This window comes from Pristiophorus japonicus, chromosome 19, assembly GCF_044704955.1.
Source record: "Pristiophorus japonicus isolate sPriJap1 chromosome 19, sPriJap1.hap1, whole genome shotgun sequence".
NCBI classification, from domain to species: domain Eukaryota; kingdom Metazoa; phylum Chordata; class Chondrichthyes; family Pristiophoridae; genus Pristiophorus; species Pristiophorus japonicus.
Window position 1 is genome coordinate 54,206,867 of NC_091995.1, and position 22,422 is coordinate 54,229,288.

A 22,422-nucleotide genomic window follows, 5' to 3' on the forward strand; every position below is an offset into this window, starting at 1 on the left:
GGGGAAGTCGGTTCACTGTCCCTTTGTGTGTGACAGAAAGCATGGCGCTGCCGAGGACTGGTACGATTTCTTTGGTATAGGTCCTTAGTTTGGTGTCTGTCTCTTTTATGCGGCCACAGTTGTTCAAATTGTTGAGCGCCCATGAGAGATTGACTCGCTCCCGTATCCAGCTCCATGTTGACAGATATCCCATTGAGTAGGACCCTCATCATTATAGGAGGCATCCTGTTGTAGGAGCAGCGGCCATTGATCGTGTTGACCCGCTGTACATCGGTGTCCTGGGTACTGTCCCCACCATCTTCTGGTCCGCTTTCCGACCCATCCGATTCGTATACCAGCCGAGCTGCCGTTTTTTTGCACATACGGGCCAGATGCCCTGTATATTCACAATTTCTGCAAACAGCCTGCTGAAATCGACATCCCCTTGACGAGTGCCCACCCCCACACCTCCAGCACAGACCTGTTCCATTGTTTAACGTGTTCCCAAAGAATGAACTTCGTCTGGCTGATCTCTCCTGAGCTTCTCTCAGTTTGTAGTTGATTGCTTGCATTGTGGGTTGATGAGGTGTGAACGGCTGTTCCTGTGGACCTTGATGGCTTCTGCCTGCTGTCGAGAACCTGTTCTCCCGGTTTTGTCTGTGTGTGGGGGTAGAAGCTTGTTTAGTGCTGTGAACTTCTTGTTCCGATATTTCGTTAGTTGTCGTACCTGCATTGTAAATCAACCTCGTTTCTTCTTCCCCTACCAAGAATGTCTGTGCAACCAGTGCTGCTGCCTCTAAGGTCAGGTTCTTGGTCTCTATGAGCTTTCGGAATATGCCTGCGTGGCCTATTCCTTCAATGAAAAAGTCTCTCAGCATTTCTCTCCTCAGTTCATCGGAGAACTCACATAAACTAGCCAACCTCCGAAGTTCCGCCACGAAGTCGGGTGTGCTCTGGCCCACACAGCGTCTGTAGTTGTAGAACCTGTGTCTGGCCATGTGTAGGCTGCTCACTGGCTTCAGGTGGTCTCTTACCAGTGTGCTCAATTCTTCAAACGACTTGCTTGCTGGTTTCTCGGGTGCCAACAGATCCTTCATTAAAGCGTATGTTTTCGAGCCACAGCTGGTCAAGAGATGGGCTCTTCTCTTGTCTGCCTTATCGTCGCCTAACCAGTCTTTGGTTACAAAGCTTTGCTGGAGCCTTTCTATAAAGTCCTCCCAATTGTCTCCCGCATTGTACTTTTCATCTGATCCGTTGTTCGCCATTCTGTGGATTATGTAATCCCGTAACTCGTCGCCACTGTAAAGTCCTGTCCCCTCGGTACAGATTCACACGAGGCATGTAGTGAAGTCAAGGTCACTCTGGACCTGCACCTTTATTTCACAGCTCTGGAATGCTGCACTTGCCTGAGACCTGTCCTTATATACCTGTCTCTTGCAAGTGCACCCCTGGTGGTAAGGTATGCTGGTGGTTACAGGTCATCTCTTATTACAGTTATGTATAGCATGTTAGGATACAGTTATATATAATAATGTAAGATACATGACAGGGAAGATTTTAGTGTCATCTACCGTGAAGATCGAAACAAACTATTTGTTCAAAGTCTCTGCCATTTCCCTGTTCCCCATTATTAATTCCCCAGTCTCATCCTCCAGGGGACTAACATTTTCTTTCGCCACTCTTTTCCTTTTTATGTACCTGTAGAAACTCTTACTATCTGTTTTTATATTTCGTGCAAGTTTACTTTCATAATCTATCTTCCCTCTCAATCATTGTTTAGCCTTTTTAAAATTGCCACTGATTGAAAGGTTTACCCAGTATTACACGGGCTGTCTTTAATTTTGTCATGGTTTTACAGTGTGAAGTAGGATTCCCACTCCCAAACCAGTCTGATTGGCTAAGAACTGTGATTGACATGTTAAGTGCCGGTCGGTTGTAAATATAGTGCAAAAGTTGATTGGCTGCTCTTGATGTCGATCACAAAGTGTATACCCAGCGTTCCGACAATTTTCTCCTCCTCCTTTCTGCGGCCTGTTCAGTATCTGCAAACAAAGTGAGAGCCGTGGAGTCGGTGATCGGGGAATGAGGTCTGTACTGACTTTATACAGTGAAACACCCATTAATGTTCAGAGCAGTCTGATTATCCTGTGGGGGAACAGGAAGGGGACAGAAATGCCCCTTGTGCTGTGTGAGAGAATCCAGCTGACTGGCCTGTTTACTCCCTGCTTTGTGCTGCACTGACAGGCTGGGGCTGAGTGTTGGATATTGAAGGTGTTTACTGGAAGCTGGGATTTGTACACAGCATTTCTCTCCTGATTTACAGGCTGGGTTTTGTTCAGGAGTCAATGCTGAAAATGGGAAGGTGAGGTGTGATTATCTGGGAGGTACACAGGGTCTGAGGATTCTTAGTGTCCTGTCTGTGAGGGGAATCCATTTTCAGTGAGATATTTCTCTGTGAGGAGTCCTGCTGTGCAGGGAAGTCTGATACTGTCTAGTTTACTGTAAATACATCTGTTTATAACCAGGGCGAGCCTAGGCTCCGCCTTCTGACATTAATTCAGCTTCTATAGGTCTCTTCAGTAGTTAACAGCAGCTTCACTCCGAGGAGACAGTTTGTATGTTGGAACAGAAAACTGGAAAAAAACGATATTTCATGTTTCAGATCTGCAGAATGTTACTTTTTATTAACTTGTTAAGGGGGTAGAATTTCCTCTTGGAAGGCAGTGCAAAGCCCGATATTGAATTACATTGACTGCAATTTCTCCCCCAAGTTATGCCGTTGATTTTTCCCCAAGGAATGTGTGTTTGGTTAGTCGGCTTTTTAAAATAAATGAGCAGCCAGTTACTGAAAGTGTACTTGTTCTTTCTCTCTCAACAGCCTGTCTTTTTCAAATCAGTGACTGTGTCGGTAGCCTTTGAAGAGAGTTTGAGCGACCTCACATCGTCCGTCAGCTCACAGCGTCCACAGATGGTGAGAAAAATAAAAGGAACACTCCATAAGATTTTAGCGCAAGATCAAGGAGCTATTCATTATTTTTACAATACAGTGCTATATTATTGATACTGTTCACTTATTCACTTACTGTTTAATACATTTGTTTAGCAGTTAAAGTCTGAAGCAAAGTCCAGTGTCATCATCATCATAGGCAGTCCCTCAAGAGTCGAGGATGACTTACATCCACTCTAAAAGTGAGATCTCAAGAGAGTGTTCGAAGACCAGGCCCTCAAATCTGGCACCAAGCTCATGGTCTACAGGGCTGTAGTAATACCCGCCCTCCTGTATGGCTCAGAGACATGGACCATATACAGTACACACCTCAAATCACTGGAGAAATACCACCAATGATGTCTCCGCAAAATCCTGCAAATCCCCTGGGAGGACAGACGCACCAACTTCAGTGTCCTCGACCAGGCCAACAATCCCCAGCATCGAAACACTGATCACACTCGACCAGCTCCACATTGTCTGCATGCCAGACATGCGACTCCCAAAGCAAGCGCTCTACTCGGAACTCCTACATGGCAAGCGATCCCCAGGTGGGCAGAGGAAACATTTCAAAGACACCCTCAAAGCCTCCCTGATAAAGTGCAACATCCCCATCGACACCTGGGAGTCCCTGGCCAAAGACCGCCCTAACTGGAGGAAGTGCATCCGGTAGGGTGCTGAGAACTCACTTTTGGAGTGGAAGCAAGTCTTCCTCGATTTCGAGGAACTGCCTATGATGATGATGCAGTCCAATGTAGGAATTACAGTCTTTGCCACAGGTGGGACAGACAGTGGTTGGAGGAAAGGGTGGGTGGGGAGTCTGGTTTGCCGCACGCTCCTTCCGCTGCCTGCACTTACTGAATAACGATACTGTTATTCTGCCAATATCCAAAGAGTAGGAGAGTCCTGTGAAGGCACAGGATGGGACAAGACACAAACAATCTGACAAATGTTCACCGTTCATTAATACAACAGCAAAATACTGCGGATACTGGAAACTTGAAATAAAAACTGGAAATACTGAGCAGATCAGGCCGCACCTGTAGAGAGAGAAACAGCTATTGTTTCAGGTTGATGACCTGATGGAAGGCCATCGACCTGAAACGTTAACTCTGCTTCTCTCTCCAAAGGTGCTGCCTGACTCGCTGAGATTTACAGCATTCCCTGTATATTACACTGGGCATGGCATGTATTGTACCCAAATATCAGGGAAAGTGACATTCCTGTCCGGGAGGGAAGATATCCGAAGCAGAGAGCCAAAGAGATCTAGATTAAGACAGGAACAAGAAACACAAATACATTGGGCTGGATTTTAGGCTTCGCTGCTTTCGGGGTGAAAACGGAGGCGGGGCGGGAAAGTTAACAGCCGGGAATAGTTTGCGCTTTGGTAAGGAAGTTTCAGCATCTGAGCCCTGTGTCAGGGGGTGCAGCATGAAAAGAGGCGTTGTACACTTTTCGTGGCGTAAGGAAGGGAACCTCGCCAACTAAAGAGTGGGCCGAGTGCACTCCGAGAGAGGCCTGGTGGTGGGGCTTTTATATAAAAAAAACATTCCCAAAACATTACCCACGCTAAAGAAATTAAAAGAACAAACACTCGCACTTGCCCTTCGGAGTACTTTATCTCCCTCTGTGCCGCCGGCTATGCTGGACCGCACTGATTTCCCAGGCGGTCATTGCGGGCGAGCGCGCTTCCGGGTGGACGGATCGGGCAAGAGTCAAAACTCGCGCTGGTGTCTCAACGCGAGGCATTGCACACCCAGCGCAGCTCTTCCCAGCGGTACTGCTCAGCCCCGCCGCAAAACCCGACAGGAGGATCGCAACAGGGAGCAAGAAACCTCACCGCCGCCTTTTGCACCGCTCCGGGGCAAAACCCAGAGGACAAAGGGCGGGAAAATCCAGCTCATTAACTTTCTAACACAGCCAGAGGTATGGGGAAAGAGCAGGGGAGTGGGACTAATTGGATTGTTCGTTCAGAGAGTCAGCACAGGCACGTTGGGCCGAATGGCCTCTCTGTGCTGTAAGATTCTATACTTCTAAGTGGCCAAAATATTGCTTGTGATTGAACGATTTGTGTGGGAAACCAGTGTCCACATCACTATGGCCATGTTCTTTGGTCAGAGAAGCTGGAACCCTCCTTCAATGGGATTGAGTAACGAGCTGGGATGTAGTACCCGATTCAGTACAACATGAGATATGGCTATGGGAAAGTACTGATGGCTTTTTCCCACTGGAACCTGATGTCCTTGATAATTACAATATTTTAAAGTATGTAATTCTAGATTATTGTATTCACTTCAGAATGTTACCATTATAAATTTGAAATGTTGAGGAAAGAATGCAATGGTACGTAGAAGGAATAGGCATTAGTCTTTCACTTCTTCCACGCACGTTCAGCTGGGAGTAAAGGTACAAAGGTACACTTGCAGGAGATAGAAGGGGTTGTGAATGGTATTATGGTGGATGATATTCAGTGGAGTGAGGACAAGGTGATTGCAAAGGAGTAATGTGTTTACTAAAGTGCTTTGTTGCAAAATATGCCTGCGTCTTAATATTTTGGCTGACCCGGAGAGGTCAGGTCATTTCTTCCAGCATTAAGTAACTTTGCAGGGGTTGCTGAAGATGACACCCCCTTCCTTATGAATTAAAATTTCTGGGCTAGTTGTCCTGAAGCTTTAGACATGCCCGAGCCACACTGTGGCGGACACAAAACGGCTGACATGGCCCTTTCAGATATACTGAATTTTCTCTCCCGACCCCCAACACTCTGAAAGGTGCTAACTGCACCAGGCATGCACGATAAATATGTAATGAAGGTGCACCATGGAAATATGGACTGGTTCTCGGTGTAGTTCCACTGATAGATGGCAGTACAATTCCAATACTATTTTGCTGGTTAATCCATCTCTGAGCAAAATCTAGCCCCCAAGATGTTTCAAAATCTACAATAAGCTATACATCATCATCATCATAGGCAGTCCCTCAAAATCGAAGAAGACTTGCTTCCACTCGAAAAGTGAGTTCTTAGGTGACTGAACAGTTCAATACGGGAATGACAGTCTCTGTCACAGGTGGGGCAGACAGGTTGAAGGAAAGGGTGCGTGGGGAGTCTGGTTTGCTGCACGCTCCTTCCGCTGCCTGCGCTTGTTTTCTGCACGCTCTCGGCAATGAGACTCTAGGTGCTCAGCGCCCTCCCGGATGCTCTTCCTCCACTTAGGGTGGTCTTTGGTCAGGGACTCTCAGGTGTCGGTGGAGATGTTGCATTTTATCAAGGAGGCTTTGAGCATGTCCTTGAAAAGTTTCCTCTGCCCACCTGGGGCTCGCTTGCTGTGTAGGAGTTCCGAGTAGAGCGTTTGCTTTGGTCGTCTCCTGGGAGGACAGATGCATCAATGTTAGCGTCCTTGACCAGGCCAACATCCCCATTATCGAAGCACTGACCACACTTGATCAGCTCTGTTGGGCAGGCCACATCGTCCACATGCCCGACACAAGACTCCCAAAGCAAGCCATAACATACCTGAATGCTCGAAGCATTAGAAATAATAAGGTAGAACTAGAGGTTGTTGTGGCAGTGGGGAATTACAGTGTTGCAGGAATATCAGAAACATGGCCAAACCCAGAGAATGGAAATGAGTAAAACATTCAGGGAGGCTTCAAGCAAGCAAATAGAAAACTGGGAAAACCTGAGCAGTCTAGAGTCAGAGTTCCTAAATGTAATGCACAGCTGTGATGTTACCTTACCTGTCGAGGAAGCCCTGAGAAGCAGAGCTCATCTTAACTTGGTGCTCTGAAATAACCCAGATACCATACAGGAAATGAAAGTCGTGCTTTGGAGGACAGCAATCACAGAATTATCACATTTAACATGATTTGAGATTCATTTATACCAAAACCTGGGAGCCAAGCAGTATAACTTTAAACGGGTTAAATTCTTGGAAATGAGGGAATAACTAAAGCAAATGGAGTGGAAGAGAATGCTCAACAGCACTTGAGGACAAGTGTAGCTTTTGTAAAGGAATAAAGATGGGCATGCAATTTAAATACTTGATTTAGTTCAAACAAACAGGATCTTAAATGGATTAACCATCAAATTAATAGTGAAATAAAGATAAAAAATGATTTTATACAATCTAGAGAAAGGGGAGGGGAGTTCTACTGGAATGAATATAGAAACATGAGAAACAAACTAAACAGAGACCTAGAAAAAGGCACACAGCTGTAGAGGAAAATATAACAGTAAAATACTCTTTCAACACTACAACAGTAAGAAGGCAGTCAAAAAGGATTGTAACCATAAAAGGTATAAACATGCTCGAAACCAAGGATAACAAAAAATTTTAAATATTCTGAATACTTCCTCCAAGTATTCATTAGAAAAGACATAAGCAACATGCCCTCCCCAATCAGAGATAACCAAAGCAAAATTAATGATTTTCGTACAAACCAGATGGAAGACTTAAAGTTATCCGTATCAGCCTTGGCTCAGTGATCACACTCTCGCCTCTGAGTCAGTAGGTTGTGGATTCATCTTCCACTCCAGAGACTTGAGCACAAAATCTAGGCTGACACCCCAGTGCAGTACTGAAGGAGTGCTGCAATGTTAGAGGTGCCATCTTTCGGATAAGACGTTAAACCGAGGCCCTGTCTGCTCCCTCAGGTAAAGTAAAAGATTCAATGGCATTATTTCGAAGAAGAGCAGGAGGATTTTCCCTGATGGGCTGGCCAATATTTATCCCTCAATCAACATCTAAAAACAGATTATCTGGTCATTATCACATTGCTGTCCATGGTACCTTGCTGTGTGCAAATTGACTTTTGCATATCCTACATTTCAGCAGTGATTATATTGTAGTTCATCGGCTGTGAAGCACTTTGACATCTTGAGGTCGTGAAAGGTGCTATATAAATGCAAGTTATTTCTTTAAAACTAATATACGCAGGAATAGATGCTATTTAGCTTCTAAATAGAGACAAATGTGGAGATTTGTGAGGCATTGACAATGATTTATGAAGGAGTCACTGGAAACTGGAGAGATGCCAGTAGATTGGAAACAGACTAAGGTTGATGGCCGTATTCAATAATGTGAAACATCAGTCACCATCAGCTATAGACCTATTAGTCTTACGTCAGTTCCACGTAAAAGAATGGAATCAATTGTCAGGATTAAACTTTAAAATTATACCTATCACAAAGAAAGAAAGAAAGACTTGGATTTATATGGCGCCTTTTACGACCACTGGACGTCTCAAAGCACTTTACAGCCAATAAAGTACTTTTGGAGTGTAGTCACTGTTGTAATGTGTGAAAAGCAGCAGCCAGTTTGCACACAGCAAGCTCCCACAAACAGCAATGTGATAATGACCAGATAATCTGTTTTTGTTATGTTTGAGGGAAAAATATTGGCCAGGACACCAGGGATACTCCCCTGCTCTTCTTCGAAACAGTGCCGTGGGATCTTTTACGTCCACCTGAGAGAGCAGACAGGGCCTCGGTTTAATGTCTCATCCCAAAGACGGTACCTTCGACAGTGCAGCGCTCCCTCAGCACTGCACTGGAGTGCCAACCTGGATTTATGTGCTCAAGTCCAGTCAACAGCAGCCAGGATGGCTTCAGAACAGGAAGGTTGCTGCCTGTGCAAAGGGGCTTCCAGAGTGTCACAGCATTCCTACAATCTGTTTTTGAGGATGTTTCCAGTAGAGTGGACAAGGGAGAACCAGTTGATGTGGTGTATTTGTACTTTCAGAAGGCTTTCGACAAGGTCCCACACAAGAGATTAATGTGCAAAGTTAAAGCACATGGGATTGGGGGTAGTGTGCTGACATGGATTGAGAACTGGTTGGCAGACAGGATGCAAATAGTAGGAGTAAATGGGTACTTTTCAGAATGGCAGGCAGTGACTAGTGGGGTACCGCAAGGTTCTATGCTGGGGCCCCAGCTGTTTACATTGTACATTAATGATTTAGATGAGGGGATTAAATGTAGTATCTCCAAATTTGTGGATGACACTAAGTTGGGTGGCAGTGTGAGCTGTGAGGAGGATGCTATGAGGCTGCAGAGTGACTTGGATAGGTTAGGTGAGTGGGCAAATGCATGGCAGATGAAGTATAATGTGGATAAATGTGAGGTTATCCACTTTGGTGGTAAAAACAGAGAGACAGACTATTATCTGAATGGTGACAGATTAGGAAAAGGGGAGGTGCAACGAGACCTGGGTGTCATGGTACATCAGTCATTGAAGGTTGGCATGCAGGTACAGCAGGCGGTTAAGAAAGCAAATGGCATGTTGACCTTCATAGCGAGGGGATTTGAGTACAGGGGCAGGGAGGTGTTACTACAGTTGGTGAGGCCACACTGGAGTATTGTGTACAATTTTGGTCTCCTAACTTGAGGAAGGGCATTCTTGCTATTGAGGGAGTGCAGCGAAGGTTCACCAGACTGATTTCCGGGATGGCGGGACTGACATATCAAGAAAGACTGGATCAACTGGGCTTGTATTCACTGGAGTTCAGAAGAATGAGAGGGGATCTCATAGAAACGTTTAAAATTCTGACGGGTTTAGACAGGTTAGATGCAGGAAGAATGTTCCCAATGTTGGGGAAGTCCAGAACCAGGGGTCACAGTCTAAGGATAAGGGATAAGCCATTTAGGACCGAGATGAGGAGAAACTTCTTCACCCAGAGAGTGGTGAACCTGTGGAATTCTCTACCACAGAAAGTTGTTGAGGCCAATTCACTAAATATATTCAAAAAGGAGTTAGATGTATCCTTACTACTAGGGGGATCAAGGGGTATGGCGAGAAAGCAGGAAGGGGGTACTGAAGTTGCATGTTCAGCCATGAACTCATTGAATGGTGGTGCAGGCTCGAAGGGCCGAATGGCCTACTCCTGCACCTATTTTCTATGTTTCTCCAACAGATCTGCTCCCTAGTGACCCTCTGCAGATATGACCCCCTGCTGAGAGCCCCATTCCCTCTTCTCCTTCCTCTTCTAGCAGCTTGTCCTGCTCTGAATGGCCTCTGCTCATTTTCCCTGGCGTGCTCAATACCAAGAAGAAGCCCTACTAGGCCACCCATGTCTGGAAGCAACTGGTTTGTACATACGCGTTTGTCACCAGAGAAGCACTTCAGCCACCAGCCAGACCACTCCCTGTAGATTATTGAAACTTTTAACAAGTATGGAAAAGCACCAAAATGCATAAAATTGCAGCAGCAAGCAGAAGAAATAATCCAGCAACTAACCTGTAAGTAGTTGATGAACCCTTGAAATAGCGCTGATGGGGGATGTGGGGGGGTCCTTCATGCCATTGAACATGTGTTCAGCTGTGGAAGATCAAGAGAGGGTGTAGGCTGGTGCGTGGAGCTCCATAATGGCAGCGCTGGCATCAAATCAGTGATGCACGGTGATTGATATAATCTGCCTGCTCTGCATACCTTTGGCGGATGTTAGGCACACGTGCGCTAACCCATTTACCAATATGGCATTTTGTGTCCGAAGTGTGTGCGTGCGTCATGGACGCTATTTTAGAACCTCAAGGGGCCTTATAGCACTCCAAAAAAAAAGGTGCTACCAAGCCCAATTTCCCCCCCGCCCCCCCCCCGTAGGATGAGGAGGTCTATGATGGCCTGCAGTGTGTCTAGCTTCCAGGAGAGGGCATTTGTCTTCAAACTACAAATAGTTTTATTATGTTAACTGAGACAGGAAGACATCTCTTAGAAGGTGTGAAGTGTGACAGAAAATAAGCTTTTTGACTTATATTTGAGGTTAGTCTTAGTTTTCGTTCACTCACAGTACATCAGGAGTTACAAACCAGAGTCATGCACCGCCTTAACTCCGTACTATTGTAATATATTATTCAGTTCTTCTCTGAGCAGCTGGCCTGAAGGAGGCTCCAAGCTGATCCATTTAGGCACAAACAGATTGTGTTATTCATGTGTCTGATTGGTAGCTCCTTTTTTGAATTGGAGCAGATATTTATTTAAATTCATAAAGGCTTGTTTAGGGAGAGTTTATTAGTCTGTAGTTTTCAAATCTTTTTGATCGGCAGAACCTGGAACGTCTGAAGAGAATTAAATAAATGAGACAACTTCCGTAATTGATGAGAAAAAGATTACAGAAGCAATAGGTAAAAAAGGAATCGAGCCACAAATTGTCGCAGTAGAGATGTGAACTATTGTCTCTTTCCACAGTGAGAGGAATTGGCAAAGTTGGATCACTATGTGCAATATTGTTACTGTCCTGCTATTTATTTGCTTGTTCATTTATTTTGCTCAATGATTTCCTGTGACAGTTACAGCCTGAATGAAATAAGGTCTCCTGCAGAGTTATGCTCTCACTTGTCAAAGTCAAGGAGGTCGTTGTGGAAACATGGGATGCAACCTTATCGAAAGCAATACAAATAAGGATTATTATGTGCATATACCGAGAAATGAGGACAGATGAAAATGCTGTCAAGGACATAGCGAGCTAGGGCTCACCTACGATAGTAGTCCAAAATAGAAGAGTCAAAAATATCTGTTCAGTAAAGTAAAACAGAAAACTGACACAGAAACTTATTTTCCTGATTTACAAAATGGCTCACTGTCCACTTGCATTCTCACAGTGTCACTGCTACTTAATTTAAACGACATTCCAAGACTAATTTTAGGGCTTGTAAATAACTGTGCACTTTTTACACTATTTGAGGCTATCTTGCCCTGTTATCTTCGGTAAACTGCACTGTTTTAATGACACAGCCCGGGAGCTAAAGAGCTACATGGAGAGGGAAAGATAGTGGCTTCCAGATGCAGGGTGAAGCTGAAGAAGGACAAGGACCAAGGGAGCACTGCCTGGTGTGGTACTGAGTTGTATTGAACAGATTCAGTTTCTCTCCATACTCTCTGCTGAGATAGTTGATCCAGTCAGGCTGGGCACTCCCACGGACCTCAGGGCTCCTCGGCTGGGAGAGGGGGGTGTTGGGGATGGAACATAGGAACAGGAGTAGGCTATTTAGCCCCTCGACCCTGTTCCAACACTCACTGTGATAATGGTTGATTTGTGACCTAACTCTGTATACCCACCTTTGTGCCAAATCCCTTAATATCTTTGGTTAAACTAACGATCTCAGATTTAAAATGAACAATTGACCCAGCATCAAATGCCATTTGCGGAAGAGAGTTCCAAACTTCTACTACCCTTTGTGTGTAGAAGTGTTTCCTAATTTCACTCCTGAAAGGTCTGACTCTTAACTTTTAAGCTATGACCCCGAGTCCTAGATTCCCCAACCAACAGAAATAACTGCTCTTTATCTATCTTATCAGTTCCCCTTAACACTTTGAAAACTTTGATCAGATCACCCCTTAATCTTCAACCCTAGTTTGTGTGTTCTCTCCTTTTAAGTTAACCCTTGAAGGCCAGGTATCATTCTAGTGAATCATGTCCTGGGGAATTGTCACTCTTTAGTACCATTATTTTCGTTATTAATGTTAATTTGCTTACGATAATTATGATGAATCCCTGCTCCTGATTCAAAATGAACTTCCTTGGGATGTCCAGCATACTATCCTCTTCCTCTACTGTAAGAAATGATGCAAAGTGATTATTTAACATGCTTGCCATTTCCTTATTTTCATTTATATCACCATTACCAGTTTTTAAGGGGTCCACATTGCTCTTAACCAATCACTTTTTTCTAATATAATTGCAAAAGTTTTTTGTGTTGATTTTGATATTCTTTGCAAGTATCTTTTTATACTCCTTTTTGTAGCTCTTACGATCTGCTTTGTCACCCTTTGTTCTTTTAACTCTCCCATTTACCAGGATCTGTGCTATTTTTTGCATTGTTGAATGCTTTTTCCTTTAGCTTTTTGTTGTCTCTTAACTCTTTAGTCATCCATGGCTGTTTTTTTGGCAAATAGAGTCCAAGCCCCTCAGGGGTATAAACTGGCTCTGTATCACGTTCAATTCTTTCTCGAACACCCCTCACTGACCACCTGTTGTTTTATCCATTAACAGACTTGCCCAGTTTACTGTGGACAGTCTCTGTCTCATCACGTTGAAGTCGGCCTTGCCCCAGTCTAGATTCTTAGCTGTTTTGTCTTTCTCCCATTCAAACACAACATTGAACTCAATCATATTAAGGTCGCTATTCGATAAATGCTCACGCAGTATTAGGCTGTTAACTACATCTGTCTCATAACTCAGTATTAAATCTAATATGGCCTGCCCCCTTGTTGGGTCTAGGACATATTGTTGTAGAAAACTGTCCTGAACACACTTAAGAAATTTGTTACCTTTCTGACATGAGCTAGTCTGCTTATTCCAATCTATATGGAAGATGAAATTTCCCATTAAAATCACTCTGTCTTTAGTACATGCTTTTCTGATCTCTGCATTAATACATTCTGACACTTCATAGCTGCTACTAGGGGGGCCTATACACAACTCTATACACAAGTCTTAAATCTTTTTCTATTTCTGAATTCCACCCATAAAGTCTCCACTGCTTGCTTAACTCTCAATATATCCTCTCTTATCATAGAAGTACTTTCATCGGACTACATAGGATATACGGCACAGAAACAGGCCATTTGGCCCAACCAGTCCATGCCGGAGTTTATGCTGCACTCGAGCCTCCTCCCTCTTTCCTCATCTAAATATATCAGCACAACCCTCTATTCCCTTCTCCCTCAAATGCTAGCCTCCTCTTAAATGCATCGATAATTATTCACTTCAATCACTCCCTGTGGTGCGAGTTCCACATTCTCACCACTCTTTGGTAAAGAAGTTTCTTCGACGTATTTACCGAGGTGTATGAAAGAATGGGCCTTACGCTAAACATTAGTAAGACAAAGGTCCTCCACCAGCCTGTCCTCACCGCACAGCACTGCCCCCCAGACATCAAGATCCACGGTGTGGCCCTGGACAACGTGGACTACGTCCTCTATCTCGGGAGCCTCCTATCAACAAGAGCAGGCATCGACGACGAGATCCAACACCACCTCCAGTGCACCAATGCAGCCTTCGACCACCTGAGGAAAAGAGTGTTTGAAGACCAGTCCCTCAAAACTGGCACAAAGCTCATGGTCTACAGGGCCGTAGTAATACCTGCCCTTCTGTATGGCTCAGAGACGTGGACCATGTATAATAGACACCTCAAGTCACTGGAGAAATACCACCAACGATGACTCCGCAAGATCCTGCAAATCCCCTGGGAGGACAGACGCACAAACGTTAGCGTCCTCGTCCAGGCCAACAACCCCAGCATTGAAGCACTGACCACACTTAATCAGCTCCGCTGGGCAGGCCACGTAGTTCGCATACCAGACACGAGACTCCCAAAGCAAGCGCTCTACTCGGAACTCGTCCACGGCAAACGAGCCAAAGGTGGGCAGAGGAAACGTTACAAGGACACCCTCAAAGCCTCCCTGATATAGTGCGACATCCCCACTGACACCTGGGAGTCCCTGGCCATAGACCTCCCTAAATGGAGAAAGTGCATCCGGGAGGGCGCTGAGCTCCTCGAGTATCGTCGCTGAGAGCATGCAGAAATCAAGCACAGGCAGCGGAAGGAGCGTGTGGCAAACCAGTCCCACCCACCCTTTCCCTCAACAACTATCTGTCCCACCTGTGACAGAGACTGCGGTTCTTGTATTGGACTGTTCAGCCACCTAAGAACTCATGCTAAGAGTGGAAGCAAGTCTTCCTCGATTCTAAGAGACTTCCTATGATATGATTCCCTATTGGATTTTTTGGTGACTATCTTATATTGATGGCCTCTAGTTATGCTCTTCCCCACAAGTGGAAACATTCTCTCGGTATCCACTCATTCATAATTTTAAAGACCTCTATTATGACACCCCCTCAGCTTTTTTTCAAGAGAAAAGAATCCCTTGCATTTCCGGTACCGTCATTGTAAATCTTCTCTGCACTCTCTCCAGTGCCTCTATATCCTTTTTATAATATGGCGACCAGAACTGTGCTCAGTACTCCTAGTGTGGTCTTTCCAAGGTTCGATACAGGTTTAGCATAACTTCCCTACTTTTCAATTCTATACTTCTAGAAATAAACCCGAGTGCTTGATTTTCTTTTTTTTTATAGCCCTGCTAACCTGTGTCGCAACTTTTAATGTACTCTGAACTCCCTTTGTTCCTCTACCCCACCTAGACTCACTGTCCAAATAATAAGTGACCTCACGATTCTTCCTACCAAAATGTAATACCTCACATTTATTCGTGATGACCTTCATTTGCCAATTATATGCACATTCTGCAAGTTTAATAATGTCTTCCTGTAATTTGTTACAGTCCTCCTCAGTATTGACCATCTCCCCACCTGCCCCTCCCCCCCTCCCCCACAATTTGGTATCACCCGCAAATTTAGAAATTGTGTATTTGATTCCAAAGTCTAAATTGTTAATATAAATCGTGTACATCAGTGGTCCCAACACTGATCCTTGTGGGATGAGAGGGCTGTCTTATGAGAGATTGTGTAGAATGGGCCTATACTCTCTGGAGTTTAAAAGACTGAGCGGTAATCTCATTGAAACATACAAGATTCTGAATGGGATGGACAGGGTAGATGCTGAGAGGTTGTTTCCCCTGGCTGGAGTGTCTAGAACTAGGGGGCACAGTCTCAGGATAAGCGGTCGGCCATTTATGACAGAGTTGAGGAGGAATTTCTTCACTCAGAGGGTTGTGAATCTTTGGAATCCTCTGCCCCAGAGAGCTGTGGATGCTGAGTCTCTGAGTATATTCAAGGCTGAGATAGATAGATTTTTGGAGTCTGGGGAATCAAGGGATATGATCGGGTGGGAAAGTGGAGTTGAGGTCGATGATCAGCCATGATCTTATTGAATGGCGGAGCAGGCTCGAGGGGTCGTAGGGCCGACTCCTGCTCCTATTTCTTATCTTCTTCTGGAACACCGCTACCCACCTCTGACACTGAATAGCTTCCCTTTACTCCCACTCTGCTTTCTGTCTTGAAGCCAGCTAGCGATCCATTCTGTTACTTGTCCCCTGACTCTGCATTCTCTGACCTTGTTCATTAGTCTATTATGGGGTACCTTATCGAAGGCTTCTTCAAAATCTAGATAAATTACATCTGCATTACCATTGTCTACTCTCTCTGTTACCTCTTCAAAAAATTCAATAAGGTTGGTCAAGCAAGATTTTCCCTTTTGAAATCCATGCTGACTATTCATTATTATACTTTCCGTTTCTAGATGTTGTTCTCTTCTCTCCTTTAGTAGGGATTCCATTATTTTTCCTACCACCGATGTTGAGCTGACTGGTCTATAATTCCCTGGACATGTTCTATCCCGCTTCTAAAATATAGCTATTACGTTCGCTCTCCCCCAGTCCTCTGGCACTACAACTTTTTCTAATGAATTATTAAATGTGTAGTAATGCTTCTGCTATCTCTTCCTTAGATTCTTTTCAAATGTCTGAATGCGATCCAGCCGGACCAGGATTTTTTCCTCTTTGAGTTTGATTCATTTATTAATATATCCCTTTTTTATTTTAAAGGCACTATCTCATTGCTCATCTCACCATCCAATGTCGTGCCCACCTGTTCTATCTCCCTGGTAAATAGTGAAGCAAAAGAATGATTAAATATTTCTGCCATCTCTCTATCATTACCTGTGATATTGTCCTGTCTATTCCTCAATGGCCCTATTCCCATCCCAACCTTTTTTTTTAAACTTACGTGTCTGTAAAATATTTTACTATTTTTTTATGTTCCTTGAAAACTTAATTTCATAGTTCCTCTTTGCCTTCCTAATTGTTTTTTTTTTACTTCTCTCCTAATCCCTTAGTATTCTCTCTTATCATGCACTCCTCTGCTGTCCATGTTCTGAATGTATGCCTCTTTCCTTACCCTCAATTTTTCCCTTATGTCTTTATTCATCCGTGGAGTCTCATTAGTTTGTTCTTTCCTTTTAGTGGAATATATTTTTCCTGCACTCTGTTGAACACCATTTTAAATGTTTCCCATTGTTGTTTTACATCGTTGTTTGCCAATATTGTTGTCCATTTTATTTTCCTAAATTCTATTCTCAGCCCCTCAAAATCAGTTTTTCTCCAAACTATTAACCTGATTTTCATCATACTTATGTCCTTATCTATTATTATCTTAAAGCATATTATATTTTGGTCACTATTGCCTAGATTTTCCCCTACTTTTATATCTCTTATCTGCTCTGGTTCATACCCCATTACGAGATCCAATAGAGAATCCTCTCTTGTTGGGCTTGTTACATATTGGGTTAGAAAGGAGTCCTGTACACATTGCAGGAATTCCATTCCCTCATCTCCTTTACTACCTACCTCTTCTGTCCAATTAACCAACTGGGTAGTTGAAATTCCCCCATGATTATTGTGTTATGTTTTTTATTCATTTCCCTAATTTGCATATTTCTTCCTCCACCTCCCTTCCACTATTAGGTGGTCTGTAGACTATTATTATTTTGATTGATCCTTTACTATTTTTTATTTGTATCCATATGGATTTTATTTTTGTCTTGCTGATAGCTCGTCCCTTTTTTCTGCAGCCATTATGTTATCTTATCCTTAATAAGTGCAGCTACACCACCTTTACCTTTTCTAAATATGTTATACCCGCAATGTTTAATCCCCAGTTCTGATTTTTCTGTAGCCATGTCTCAGTAATCGCTACTATGTCTGGTTCCTCACAACACATGATTACCTCCAGCTCTCCTGTTTTATTACGGACACTGTGCATTGATGTACAGACGGCTTAACTCATTTTTAATAGGATGTCCTCTCACTTTATGTTTAACCATTGTTTTAGACTAGTGTTCTGTAACTCTATTTGCTCCCTTGCCATCACTGTCCTCCCTTAATTTATTCTTTCCTATGCTCTCTTTTCTTTAGGCTGCTTACGTTTCTTGCAGATCCCTCTCCCCCATCTTACTAGTTTAAAGCCTTTGCCACCTCCCTATTTACCATTTCCGCTAGGTCATGAGTCCCATCCCGGTTCAGATGAAGCTCATCCCTGTCCAGTACCGGTGCCAGTGTCCCATGAAAAGGAACCCCACTTTCCCACACCAGCCCTTTAGCCACGTGTTAATTCTCCTGATCTGTCTGCTTCTATGCCAATTTGCACACAGCTCGGGCAATAATCCAGAGATTATTACCCTTGAGGTCCTGCTTTTTTAATTTAGAGCCTAACTCCTGATACTCTTTCAGCAAGACCTTCTCCCTGTTCCAACATGGACCACAACAACTGGATTTACCCCCTCCAGCCTCCGTGAGATATCGCTTACCCTGGCACCGGATAGGCAGAACACCCTTCGGGATTCTCGTTCTTGGCCACAGAGGATGCTATCTATCCCCCTAATTATAGAATCCCCTATAACTACCACATTTATATTCTGCTCTTCTTTCCCCACCCCCGGACAGCCTTCTGAGCCAGAGCGCCTTGGTCTGCATTCTGGCTGTCCTCCCTGCAGTTCGTCTGCTTGTCCTCACAGGTAGTGAGTACATCGTACCTGTTGGACAGGACCACTGTCTGTGGGACCTCCTTCTTGACCTCTTCTAAATTCCCGCTACCCGGTTCCCTAACACTCTCACCTCCCATTCCTGAACCTGTGCTTTCCTCTGGGGCGTGACTGTATTCTGGATAAAACTGTCGAGAAATTCCTCCCCCTCCCTTATGTGTCGGAGTGTCTCTAACTCACACTCCAACATAATGACTCTGAGCCGGAGAGATTCGAGATGGAAACATCTCCTGCAGATGTGTTTGCTCGGGACAGTCTCGCTGTCCACAAACTCCCACATACTGCAGTCCAGACACACAACCTGCCCTGCCATATCTTAGACAGGCCTTACTTTATTTATTTAATTAGTTAACGTCTTTATTCAATGATTATTTATAGCTATATTGATTAGTTTAACTAGTTAAGCTATAAATGTAATAGTAATTTCATCCTTAATCACTAATGCTACTCCTCCCCCTCTACCATTTTCCCCATCTTTCCTATAGATTTTGTAACCTGGTGTATTCAGTTCCCAGCCCTGACTGTCTTGCAGCCATGTCTCAGTATTGCCTACCACATCATACCCTCTAAGTTGTACTTGCTCCTGCAATCCATTCAGTTTATTTCTTCTGCCCTGTTGTGTTTTTTATAAAGAACACTTATTTGGGCCACACACCCTAATCTGCCCTAACGTTTTTCTCTCTCTCCTTATTTCTTGCTTCTGATTTAATTACTTTATGGGGGTGAAATTCAATGCATTTGCACCTCCTGTTAGCGCCCCCCCTGGGGGTGTTAATGGGGCGCAAGTGCGTTATCGTCCGACCGCGGCATTGACAACATCTCCCGCCATATTGGGCGGGAGTTTAGTGGCGGCGGTACAGCTTTGCGCCCCGATCTCCCACGCCCGGATTTCATGACATCATCGCCATGCGCATCACTCCCATTAGCGCCCCGGCCCCAAAATTCACTTGTGAATTCACCAGGTAAAAACACCGGCAGCTGCCTGAGGCGCGAATCTACCGGCCGAGTGCTACCGGGGCGATAATTAAAGACGAGGTGGCCTTGTTTTTCGCGGTGCTGCTCTGTTATCTTTGCAGGGTCCTGGCCGCGATTGCTCGGCCCAGCGCACTGCTTGAGCCCCGGGCTAATCGCGCGGCACCCCCGCTCCCTAGATGGCCCAAGGCGGTCCTTTTTTCATTGCAGAGTCTGCAGTGTGGGACCTTTCCTTTAAGGGAGGGAAGGCTCCTTTGGACGCGGCAGTGCTGCATGGCCCAGTCTGCCGTGCCGCTGTGGCGTCCGCCCCAGTAGCACTCCAGGAAGGAAGTGGAGCGCTTGAGCTCGCTCTCCATTTCCTTCCGGGAGCGCGAAACCAAAGTTTTTGGGAGGGTGGGAAACTTTAGTGCCTGCCGCTAATTTTCCCGCCTCTCAAATTTTCCCGCCCCCAAACAGGCCGATAATGAATTTTACCCCCCTCCCCATATATCTTTTATTTTTCCCTTTACCTGTAGTGCCTGCTGCACTATTTCTGACTGGTATTCTACTCGCTTCCTTTTCGGTTATTTTAGAATTATTTATACTACCTTTTCCACGTGGGCCCTCGGGTCGGGGGGTGGGGGGGGTGGGGATCGGAATCAGCCAGATCATCGGGGTTATGGGGAGCGGGCGGGGAAGTGGAACTGAGTCCGTGATCGGATCAGCCATGATCTTATTGAATGGTGGAGCAGGCTCGAGGGGCCGCATGGCCTACTCCTGCTCCTATTTCTTCTGTTCTTCTGTTCATCTGATTACGATCCAGTGATCCCCCCCTGGACTGAGTGGGTGTGGAATGGGTGCAACATAAACGTGGCTCTGATGGCCACATGCAGTGCGCTGACACTGTGTGGCGCTGTCTCCGGGAGGAGTTAGCACCTTCAGCAGAGAGGGAAGAGAATTGGAGGAAAAACATGATCATTTTTTTTATTGTCTTACAGAAGGATCATACCGTACCAAACCAGATCCTGCACAGAAAACATCGGGAGGGGAGGCACCAGAGGTACATGCAGGTCATCACCCAAGGAATGGCTCCACAGTACAACCACCTTCTGCAAATCCATTCAATCGGGGGAACTTCGATGCATTGTCGGAAATAAAACCGAGTAAGTGTCGAGCACCCTTTCAAAACCAACGTCCCAAAAGCCTGGGCGGCTTGAGATTGTTTGCACTGGGAGGTGAAGAGACCTTTAAAAGTGCAGGGCTGGTCACAGATTGCCCAAGCAGCAACTTTCACACAATCGGTGAAGCTCCCGACGTACTGGCACATCCATAGAAGTGAGAAGCCGTCCAAGTGAGAGGTGTGTGACAAAGGCTTCAGTCATTCAATTCTCCTGAACACTGGCACATCAAAACAGATGGAAGGCTGTTAGGGTGTGAGAAGAGAATTACACGTTGTCAGACCTCCTGGTACACAGGCGCGTGTACGCGGGCAAGAAGGTATTCCGATGTGAGGATTTTAACAAAGTCTCAGTGCGGTGGGTCACGTCTGGTGCAACAGCAGGGCGGCGCCATGGGGGAGAAACCGTACAAGTGTGATGTGTGCGGCTGGGCCTTTTCACAGGCATCGGGCCTGGTGGAACACCTGCGCATTCACACCGGGGAGAAACCGTTCAAGTGCAAGGTTTGCGACAAAGCTTTCTTGAAGCAGTCGCACCTCGTGGAACACCAGCGCACTCACACCGGGGAGAAGCCGTTCCGGTGTCAGGCTTGTGGCAAAGCTTTCACACTTTCCTCGTTGCTTCTCAAACACCAGCGCACTCACACCGCCGAGAAAGCATTCAGCTGCGACATTTGCAGCAGAGCTTACCTGAAGTCGTCGGGCCTCCTGGCCCACAAGTGCAGTCGGAAAGACCAGAAAGCGTTCTGGTGTGCGATTTGCAAAAAGGCTTTCTGCAACTCCTCGTACCTCCGTGTTCACCAGCGCATCCACTCCGGGGAAAGACCGTTCAAGTGTGAGTTTTGCAACAAAAGTTTCACCCAGTCGTCAAGTCTCCTGCAACACCAGCGCAGCCACACAGATGAGAGGCCGTTCAGGTGTGAGGTTTGTAACAAAGATTTCTGCAGCTCGGCCTACCTTGTGGTACACCAGCGTATCCACACGGGTGACAAGCCGTTCAGGTGTGAGGTTTGTGATAAAGCTTTCTTGAGCTCCTCGTACTTCCTGAAACACCAGTGCGTCCCCACAGGTGATAAACCATTCAAGTGTGAGTTTTGCAACAAAGGTTTCACACAGTTGTCGGACCTCACTGGACACCAGCGTGTCCACACAGGCGAGAGACGCTTCCAGTGCAATAGCTGCCAGAACTGCTTCACCTACTCCTCCTCTCTAGAGATACACCAGTGCATCAACACGGGATAGACACCCTTCCAGTGTGACATCTGCCAGAACTGATTAACCGATTCCTTCTCTCTCAGCACTGGCACATTCACACAGGCCAGAAGCCAATTCAAATACTCAACCTGCGCAGAGCTTCAAAGCATTATCCAAGTTTCTTATCCCCGCCCCCACACTGAGATGAACGGCAGTTCCAGTGCAACCTCTGTCTCAAATTTCAGGAACATTGTCAACCTCCCTTTCCGTCCGTGCATACACATGGGTGAGAAACTGTGGCAGTGCACCATTTGCAAGACAGCCGTTAAATGGTGTGACTAGTTCATCCACGCAGGCAAGAAGGGAATAGAGTCTCCACAGGCAGAGTGTTTGTACAGTGAAAAATGCCAATTGCGTCCTTCCCAACATTATTCCAGCACTCTCAATCTGTTGCCATGTCTTTCCATTACAAGGAAATGTCCTGAGCGTAGACATGAAAGGAAGATGAGTTAGAGCTCTTAATTTAAGAGAAAGAGAACGCGACACTAGAAAAGACAAACTTGGAGAAAAGTCCGACAGAAAGTGAAAGAGAATGGCTGCATGGAAATGGCCGAGTGGTCCCAGTGACCTTTGCTGTCTTAT

The 22,422-nt window shown here is 45.3% G+C and overlaps 1 pseudogene; it reads left to right on the forward strand.

The window, feature by feature from the left end:
• LOC139230224 (zinc finger protein 91-like) overlaps window positions 1–21,861 on the forward strand; it is a 69,799-nt pseudogene extending 47,938 nt beyond the window's left edge.
• Window positions 21,862–22,422: the final 561 nt, after the last annotated feature.